General features: G+C 34.7%; 1 non-coding gene across 1 annotated transcript; it reads left to right on the forward strand.

Moving 5' to 3' along the window:
- The first annotated feature begins 8929 nt into the window (after positions 1-8929).
- Positions 8930-9055, forward strand: LOC116757232. Its single transcript, XR_004350881.1, has one exon. It is a non-coding gene; the product is annotated as a U6atac minor spliceosomal RNA (small nuclear RNA).
- The last annotated feature ends 1044 nt before the right edge of the window (positions 9056-10099 follow it).

Here is a 10099-nt window from a genome sequence, read left to right on the forward strand (position 1 = left end):
TATAAGTTGGGAAGTTTAAGTTCATGAGACTGACAGATTCAGTGTCTGGTGAGTGCCTGCCTCTTCATTAACTCTTGTCTTCTCTCTGTGTCCTCACATGGCAGAAGGGCAGGGTTCTCTATGGAGACTCTTTTATAAGGGTACTAATCCCATTCATGAGGGCTCCAGTCTCATGGCCTAATCACCTCTAAAATCCCCACCTCAAAATATGTTCATATTGGAGATTAGGTTTCAACATATGAATTTTGAGGGAACACAAACATTCAGACCATAGCATCCTCCATGATAAGTTAAATCTCTCTACTATGGACGCTCATACACATTCCTTTAGCAGGTATCACAGCTATAATTTTTAAATTGTGTTTGTGATTATTTGATTAATGCCCAGCTTGCCCATCAGAATTTAAGCACATGAAAAGTAGAAACCGTGTCTGGTTTTGTTTAGCATTTTATCTCCATTACCCAGCACTGCACCTGGCATGTAGTATATGCCAAATAATTGTGAGATGGATGAAATGAATAATCTTAAAAATAAAATAATTATTTTCATATTCAATAAATGTACTCTGCACTGAAAAATTTATGCCCATTAAAGCTACAAAATACAATAAAGAAAAAGCTTAAAGCACCTTATACATTCAACTTTCTTAGTAGTAGGAAAATGAATTTTTATTTTTCTAGTCTATTATTTTTTATTTCAAGGAGATGTAAAGTTAATCTGACTCACTTAAAAGGCTGAGTTATTTGTAGACACTTTATCAAAGATAGCAATTCTACAGGCATAAATAATTTTTAGACATATAATCTTTAAACCATATTCTTATAAATATCTTTTTTTTTTTTTTTCAGTATGCGGGCCTCTGACTGTTGTGGCCTCTCCTGTTGCAGAGCACAGGCTCTGGATGTGCAGGCTCAGTGGCCATGGCTCATGGGCCCAACCGCTCTGCGGCATGTGGGATCTTCCCAGACCGGGACACGAACCCGTGTCTCCTGCATCAGCAGGCAGACTCTCAACCACTGTGCTACCAGGGAAGCCCCTTATAAATATTTTTAAGATAATTAAAATGGTAGAAAATTCTTGCTAAAAATTTTTTAATTGAATTTTAGTTATTAAAATAAGTTTTTGATTTATTTTAAACAGGATAAGTATACTTCTTTTGGCCAAAAACTTTAAATGGTTTTTGGCAACTGAAGTTATTGAATTGCTGTATCACCTGAGTTTTACTCATTACTCAGTTATAATCAATTCTAATAGACTAATTTAAAAACACTCTGTTCATGTATTCAAATGGTTCAAAATTCAATAGCGTATAGCAGAATAATTATTTGCACGGATAAATAAAATTCCTTAGAAATGACAATGTGCCAAACTAGGCAAGTGTGTATTTACTTCTAAGATGGTCATCAATGTAGAACATTAATCAAGTCAAGTGAAAATTGAATGCTATTAATGGCTTAGGAACTACAAATATTCTCTTGACTAAGCTGAAAAATGGCTGATTGATTCTCCATTGTGTGGTAAGCATGCAGTGGAATTGGAAATATTTTGGCAAATATCCAGGAAATTTTGAGCACTTTCTCAAATATTTTAGAGTTCCCACCAAATAAACATACAGATACTAAAAGGTACATAGAACAAACTTCCCTCTCCTTACAGGAACTAGAGGTTATGCTTTGCCTTATAAGTGACAGCTGAAAAGAAGACTCAAAGTTCTTCCAGGACTCAGTATTATAAACAATAAATTCTAAATATTTTCCATTTATGTAGAGATGTGTGAAGGCCAAAGGAATGAGAAAGTAAATAAATGGAACCAAAATTACTGCATATTCCATTATTGCAAAAAAAAGGGAGAGGCAGGGAATGAAATGATCTCTGAGGATAAAACCTAGGCCTTTTGCATGCTTCTAGTTTCTTACAAATAGTAAGTCATCAATATACCTTTGCTAAATGAATGAATTGAAGGCTGTGCATCTTTTTTCTTATACACCAAGATTTACTTTAAATAAGATTCAGAATCTTACTTCTAATTACAACAGCTTCAGTCTTTAGGTATATTACAAGAGAAAACAGTAAAACATACACACAGACACACACACATACACACACAGAGAAGATGGAAATTTTAGGTACGAATACTTATTTTTGAAAAGAATATTAGCTTGATTTTCATTTTGGGGTACTTATTTTATGCCAGCTTGTAAAGAGAATATGAATAAAGACAAGGACAAATGAACAGTTCAGTATTTGCTAATGAAAGAAACATGGAAGAAAAAAAAATGGAAAAGAAAAAAGTCAAAGATACTTATGGTGAACACACTAGAGTAGCAGAGTGCCTGAAAATTCTAGATACTTAATATTTATTCACTGATCAAATGACTCTGAGTCAAAAAGAGAATTATTTAAAAAATTAGTTGCCATTCTAGAGAAGAGTCCTTTTTCAATCTATTTAGTAATCTAATGAACATTTATTGGGCAACTCAATGTCCTATATACTGCCCAATACTGAAGATACAAACAAGACATTAAGAAAGGTCATAAACATAAGATATGAGGAAGACAAAGACATGTAACAATGACTTATAACATAAGAAGCTGAACACTATCATAGAGGATGCCTAAGGACCTCTAAGTGGGAAGGATCTGGATTAGATCAATAAAGGCAAGAGAGGAGGTGTCATTTGGAATTAGGCCTTGAAGGGTGACAGGAATTTTACATATGGACAACGATATTTAATAGTTCAGAAAAAAGGTAACCAAAATAATTTCTTTATACGCAACCAAGTATATACCTAAATAGGAATGACTGGCGTATATCCTACTGCCGGAACTGCTATTACTACTACAGTGTACATTTTTGCTGTTAGTCCTATTATTAGTAATTCCATGCCAAAATTTGTTTCTTTTTAAGCATTTGTCACAAAAAATCCATAATTTTAAAAGCATTTTTACTGAAAGGTTATATTTCCATTTTTGTTTCACTAATAAGATGCAGCAAATCCCCTTTCTTTGATTTTTATAAATTTTCAGAGTTCCGGTCCAAGATAGTGACATAGGAGACTCCTGAACTTGCTTTCTCCTATTGACACACCAAATCTACAGCTACGCATGGAGCAATTCCCCCTGAAAGAAATCTAGAACCTGGCTGAGAGACTCATATCATATGCATCGGGTAAACAAGAAAATACCCACATCAAAATGGTTGGAGAGGCTGAGACACACTCTTGCCGTAAACCCCATCCCTAACACAGCAAAATGCAATTAGGAGCGAACTTCCAACTCCCAGCTTCTTCCTGAAGAGTGAAAGTTTTGGATCAACATACAGGGCCCCAATTTTTAAAACTTCCACCTGGAGGATGGGCCCTCAGAACACCTAGCTCTGAAAGCCAACAGGGCTTTCTTGCATCCATGAGACCCGTAAGACCATAGCGGAAAGAAACAATTCTTGATGGACTCACAAGGCCTTGTTGAGTCTATCCTCCCAGAGCTCAGCACGTAGGGAACAGACCAAAACTCCTACTCCCAGTTTTTCCTTAAAACAGGCCTATTTGTGTACTTCAAAAGCTGCTGCTTAACAGTCAGGCTTCTGCTTTAGCACATATATAGGGGCTGACTGTGAGCCTCCCCAGAGACTTGGGAGACCGGGGGTCATGGTGAGGGGCACCACTTCTGCATTTTCCCTCTGGCCTACAATAGGACACCAGTGTCTCCTTAGAGGGAAATTATCACATGTCTGGCACCCTGGTTTTTGCAGCTACTACCAGGGGATGCACCTTGATCACCTGGCTCTGGTGGCCAGTGGGGCTTATGTTCACAGGCCTCATACAACTGTAGCAAACAGATGAGTTCTTAACCAGCTATTCATCCTGAGCTCAGCACATAGGGGACAGACAGAAAAGCCCATCCTTCAGTCTTTCTCTGAAACTGGCCTGCTTCAAAAGCTACTGCCTGAGGTTTTGGCTTCTGATCAGCCTACACCTAGGTCTGAGATCCTCCCCACTGGGATATGGACAGGTTTTGGCATGCCCTCCACTACTGAGACCTACTAAGAACAAAGAAGGTAGTGTGGACAATCACAATTGTTTGAGAGACAACAAAGAACTTGGACTGAGCTAAGCAATAAATTTCATCTCCTACATGAGACCTTTCTGTCAAGACTGGAAGAGGTGACTGTTTTATCTAATGTGCAGAAGCCAACAAGAGAGTCAAGGAAAATAAAGAAACAGAGAGATATGATACCAATAAAAGAACAAGATAAAACTCCAAAAATAGACTTTAATGAAATGGAGATAAGTGATTTACCCTATAAAGCGTTCAAAATAATGGTCATAAGGATGCTCACTGAGGTCAGGAAAACAATGCATGAACAAAGTGAGAATTTTGACTAAGAGATAGAAAATATAACAGTGTACCAAACAGAAATCAGAGAGCTGAAGAATACAATAACTAAAGTGAAAACTTCATTAGAGAAGTTCAACAATAAACTATATCAAGCTGAAGAAAGAATTAGTGAATGCAAAGACAGGGCAGTGAAATTAATCCAGAGGAGCAAAAAGAAAAGAGTGACAATAGCTCAAGGGACACATGGGACAACATAAATAGACCAGTAGTCACTTTATAGGGTCACAGAAGGAGAGGAGAGAGAGAATGGGGCAGAAAGCTTATTCAAAGAAATAATGGCTGAAAACTTCCCTAACCTGGGGGAAGAAAGAGATGCAGATCCAGGAAGCCCAGAAAGTCCCCAAAAAGAAAAATCCAAGGAGAACCACACCAAGACACATTATAACTAAATTGTCAAAAGTTAAAAACAAGGAGAGAATCTTAAAAGCAGTAAGTGAAAAGCAACTTTTTATATACAAGGGAAAACCCAAAAGACTATCACCAAATTTTTCAGCAGAAACTTTACGGTCCAAAAAAAGTTGTTTTGTATTTTTTTTGCAGTCAAAATATTTATTATTTTCCTTAACTGGGTTAAATGACAATATAAATGTTGTGATCCTATTTTAAATTTCTCATGTACTATACTTTAAATATTCAAAACTTTGTATAAAACCACACATGACTTAATTTCTTTCACAATGCCTACTATAGAAATCTTGATTTAATTGTATACGTTTTGAAATAAATTCTCTCCTTAACCTTATTATTATAGATTTGAAAAGACTAGTTACAACTGCAACAGTAATATCTATCAGGTCCATACTTATAAACAACACACAGGAAGAAGAAAGAAGAGAACACACTAGGGAGAGAGAAGAAGAGATGTTCATTTATATGGTTTCCAACTGGTAACAACCAGATCAGAGTATTAGTGTGGTGTGAGTGCTTCTTGAGTCATTAGGAAGGAGATTTTAATGTATTTAAGGGGAGTAACCACAGAATAAATTCAAAGTGCTGAAGAAAAAAAAAAAAAACCCTACCAACCAAGAAGGCTCTACCCAGAAATGCTGTTATTCAGAATTTAAAACGAGGTAAAGAGTTGTTCAGACAGACAAAAACTGAAGAAGCTCATCTCCACTGGAACAACCTTACAAGAAATGTTAAAGGGACTTCTTCAAGCAGAAACAAAAGGATGCTAAATAGTGACAGGAAAACATATGAAAGTATAAATCTCACTGCTAAAGGTAAATATGAAGTTGAATTCAAAGTACTCTAATGTGCAATGGTTGTGGGTAAATTATAAATCTAGTATGAAGGTTAAAAGACAATAGTATTAAAAATAACCATAACTACAATAATTTGTTAATGAGTTCACAAGCTAAAAGACGTAAATTGTGACATCAAAACATGAAATGCACTGGGGGAGAGTTAAAATGTAGACCTTGTGTATGCATTGTGTTTATGCATCTGAAGTTAAGTTGTTATCAGCTTAAAATAAGCTATTAGAAACATGTTTTATTTAAACTACATGGTAACCACAAAGAAAAACCTATAATAGGTATACAAAAGAAAAATAGAAAAGAATCTAAGCATACCACTACAGAAAATAATCAATTCACCATATAAGAGAGCAAGGGAAGAAGGAAGAAAGGAAATAAAACAGCCAGAAAACAATTGACAAAACGGCAACACATACCTATCAATGATTACTTTAAATGTAAATGGGCTATTTCTTCAATCAAAGTACACAGATTTGCTGAATAGATAAAAAATCAAGACCTAGAGCTTCCCTGGTGGCACAGTGGTTGAGAACCCGCCTGCCGATGCAGGGGATGCGGGTTCGTGCTCCGGTCTGGGAAGATCCCACATGCCACGGAGTGGCTAGGCCTGTGAGCCATGGCTGCTGAGCCTGTGTGTCCAGAGCCTGTGCTCTGCAATGGGAGAGGCCACAACAGTGAGAGGTCTGCGTACCGCAAAAAAAAAAAATCAAGACCCAAATATATACCGCCTACAAGATACTCATTTCACTTTAAGGACACACATAGACTAAAAGTAAAGGGATGGAAAAAGATATTCTTCCAAATGGAAACCAAAAGAGAGCAGAGATAGCCAAACTTATGTCAGTCAAAACAATGCTTTAAATCAAAGACTAATAATAAGCAAAAAAGTCATTATATATTGCTAAAGGGATTAATCCAATAAGAGGACCTAACATTTGTAAATATTTATGCACCCAACATAGACACACCTAGATATATAAAGCAGATACTAACAGACCTAAAGAGAGAAATAGACAATAATACAGTACTAGTAGGGGACTTCAATATCCCACTTTAAATGATGGGTACATCATCCAAAAAGAAAAGTAATAAGAAAACATTAGACTTAAACTGCATGTTAGACCAGACGGACTTAAGAGATATTTATAAAACATTCCACCCAACACCAGCAGTATACACATTCTTTTCAGGCACACATGGAACATTTTCCATGATAGATCCTATGCCAGGCCATAAAACAAGTCAATTTTAAAAGTATGAAATCATATTAAGCATTTTTTCCCAAACACAATGATATGAAACTAGAAATCAATTACTAAAACAAAAGTAGAATATTCACAAATATGTGGAGATTAAACAACATGAACAACCAATAGGTCAAAGAAAAAAATGAAACAGAGATATCAAAAACTGTCTTAAGACAAATGAACATGGAAACACAACATACCAAAACTTATGGGATGCAACAAAAGCAGTTCTAAGAGAGAAGTTCATAACAGTAAAGGCCTACATTAAGAAAAAAGAAAGAGCTAAAATTAAAAACCTAACTTCACCCCTCAAGGAACTAGAAAAAGAAGAATAAACAAAGCCCAAAGATAGTATAAAGAAGCACATAAAAAATCAGAGTGGAAATTAATGAAATAGAGGCTGAAAAGACAATAGAAAAGATCATAGAAAAGATCAATGAAACTAAGAGCTGTTTTTTTGAAAAAACTGACAAACCTTTAGCTAGATTCACCAAAGTGGGGGAGGGGGAACTAAAATAGATAAAATTAGAAATGAAAGTAGACACACTACAATTTATATCACAGAAATACAAAAAATCATAGATGTTAATATGAAAAAGTATACACCAACAAAGTGGACAATCTAGAAGAAATGGATACATTCCTAGAAACATACAATCTATCAAGATTGAAATCAGAAAGTAATATCAAAAAATCTGAAAAGACAAATTTCCAGTAAGGAGATTGATTTAGTAACCAAAAACCACTGACAAAGAAAACTCCAGGATCAAAATGCCTTCACTGGTGACTTCTACCAAACATTTAAAGAAGAACTAATACCAAATCTTCTCAAACTCTTCTAAAAAACTGAAGAGGAGGGAATACTTCCAAACTCATTTTAATAGGCCAGCATTACCCTGTCCAAAGCCAGAAAAGGATTCCACAAGAAAAGAAAATTATAGGCCAATATCCCTGATGAACACAGATGCAAAAATCCTCAACAAAATATTAGCAGACCAAATTCAACAGCACATTAAAAGGATCATAACATGAACAAGTGGGATTTATTCCAGGGATGCAAGGATGGTTTAATATCTATAAATCAAACAATGTGATATATCACCATAGGCAATGAAGAATAAAAATCATATGAACATCTCAATAGATGCAGAAAAAGTATTTGATGAAACTCAACATCCATTCATGATAAAAACTCTCAGCAAAGTGGGTATAGAGGGACATACCTCAACATAATAAAGGCCATATATGACAAGCCTACAGCTAACATCATACTAAATGGTGAAGAGCTGAAAGTTTTTCCTCTCAGAAAAGGAACAAGACAAGGGTGCCCACTCTTGCCACTTTGATTCAACATAGTACTGGAAGTTCTAGTCAGAGCAATTAGGCAAGAAAAATAAATAAAAGGCATCCAACTGGAGAGGAAGAAGTAAAACTGTCTCTATTTGCAGATAACATGATTTTATATACAGAAAACCATAAAGACTCCACTAAAAACTACTGGAACTAATAAATGATTTCAGTAAAGTTGCAGGATACAAAATCAATATACAAAACTCAGTTGTGTTTCTATACTCTAACAACTATCAGAAAGAGAAATTAAGAAAATTATCCCATTACAATTGCATCAAAAATAATAAAATGTCTAGAAATAAATTTAACCAAGGAGGTGAAAAATCTGTTTATTTAAAACTGTAAGACATTAATAAAAGAAACTGAAGAAGACACAAATAAATGGAAAGATATCCCATGTTCATAACATTATCAAGATGCCCATATTACTCAAAGCAATCTACAGATTCAATGCAATCCCTAACAAAATTCCAAAGGGATTTTTCACAGAAATTGAAAAAAAATAATCTTAAAGCTTATGGAACCACAAAACACATGAAATAGCTAAAGAAATCTTGAAAAAGAACAAAGCAGGAGGCATCACACCTCCTGATTTCAAATTATGTTATAAAAGTATATAAAAGTTATATAGTAATCAAAACAGTATGATATTGGCATAAAAACAGACACATAGAGTGTTGTATAAAAGGAGAGAAGATTAGCACTGCCCCTGACAAGAATGGCAGAGCCTCTCAGGCCTGACAATATTCATGTGGTTAAGGCATTAGCACCTACTTCATGACCTCTAACCACCGTTTTTGAAAAAACAAAAACACTAATTTGAAAAGATATACACACAGCAATGTTTATGGCAGCATTATTTACAATAGCCAATATATAGAAGCAACCTAAGTTTGTATCAACAGATGAATGGATAAAGAAGATTATATATATAAACACAAACATACACATACATACAATAGAATATTATTCAGCCATAAAAAAGAATAAAATTTTGCCATTTGCAACAACATATCTGGACCTAGAGGATATTATGCTTAGTGAACTGTCATACAGAGAAAGACAAATACTGTATGTTTTCACTTACATGTGGAATCAAAAAATAAAACAAATGAACGAATATAACAAAACAGAAACAGACTCACAGATACAGAGAACAAACTAGTGTTTACCACAGGAAAGAGGGGTGGGGGAAGGAGCTAGATAGGGGAAGGGGATTAAGAGGTACAAATTACTAGGTCTAAAATAAGATACAATGATGTAATATACAGTGCTGGGAATATAGGTAATATTTTATAACTTTATATGAAGTATAATCTATAAAAATATATCACTATGTTGTACACCTAAAACTAATATTGTAAAAAACTATACTTGAGTTAAAAAAAACAGACACATAGATCAATGGGAAAAGCCCCCCCAAAAATCCATATATATATACGGTCAATTAATTTTCAACAAAGTAGCCAAGAATATACAATTGGGAAAGAATAATCTCTTCAATAAATGGTGTTGGGAAAACTGGACAGCCACATGCAAAGGAATGTTATTGGATCCTTATCTTACATCATACACAAAATCAACTTAAAATGGATTAAAGACTTGAATATAAGAACTGAAGCCATAAAAATACTAGAAGAAAACAGAGGTAAATTCCTTGGTATCAGTCCTAGCAATGACTTTTTAGGCTTAGACACCAAAAACAGAGATAATAAAATAAAAAAATAAACATATGGGATGACATCAAACTAAAAAACTTCTGCACAACAAAGGAAACCATCAACAAAATGCAAAGGCAACATATGAAATGGGAGAAATATCTGCAAATTATATATCTGGCAAGG

The sequence above is a fragment of the Phocoena sinus genome, chromosome 7, assembly GCF_008692025.1.
Source record: "Phocoena sinus isolate mPhoSin1 chromosome 7, mPhoSin1.pri, whole genome shotgun sequence".
Classification (NCBI taxonomy): domain Eukaryota; kingdom Metazoa; phylum Chordata; class Mammalia; order Artiodactyla; family Phocoenidae; genus Phocoena; species Phocoena sinus.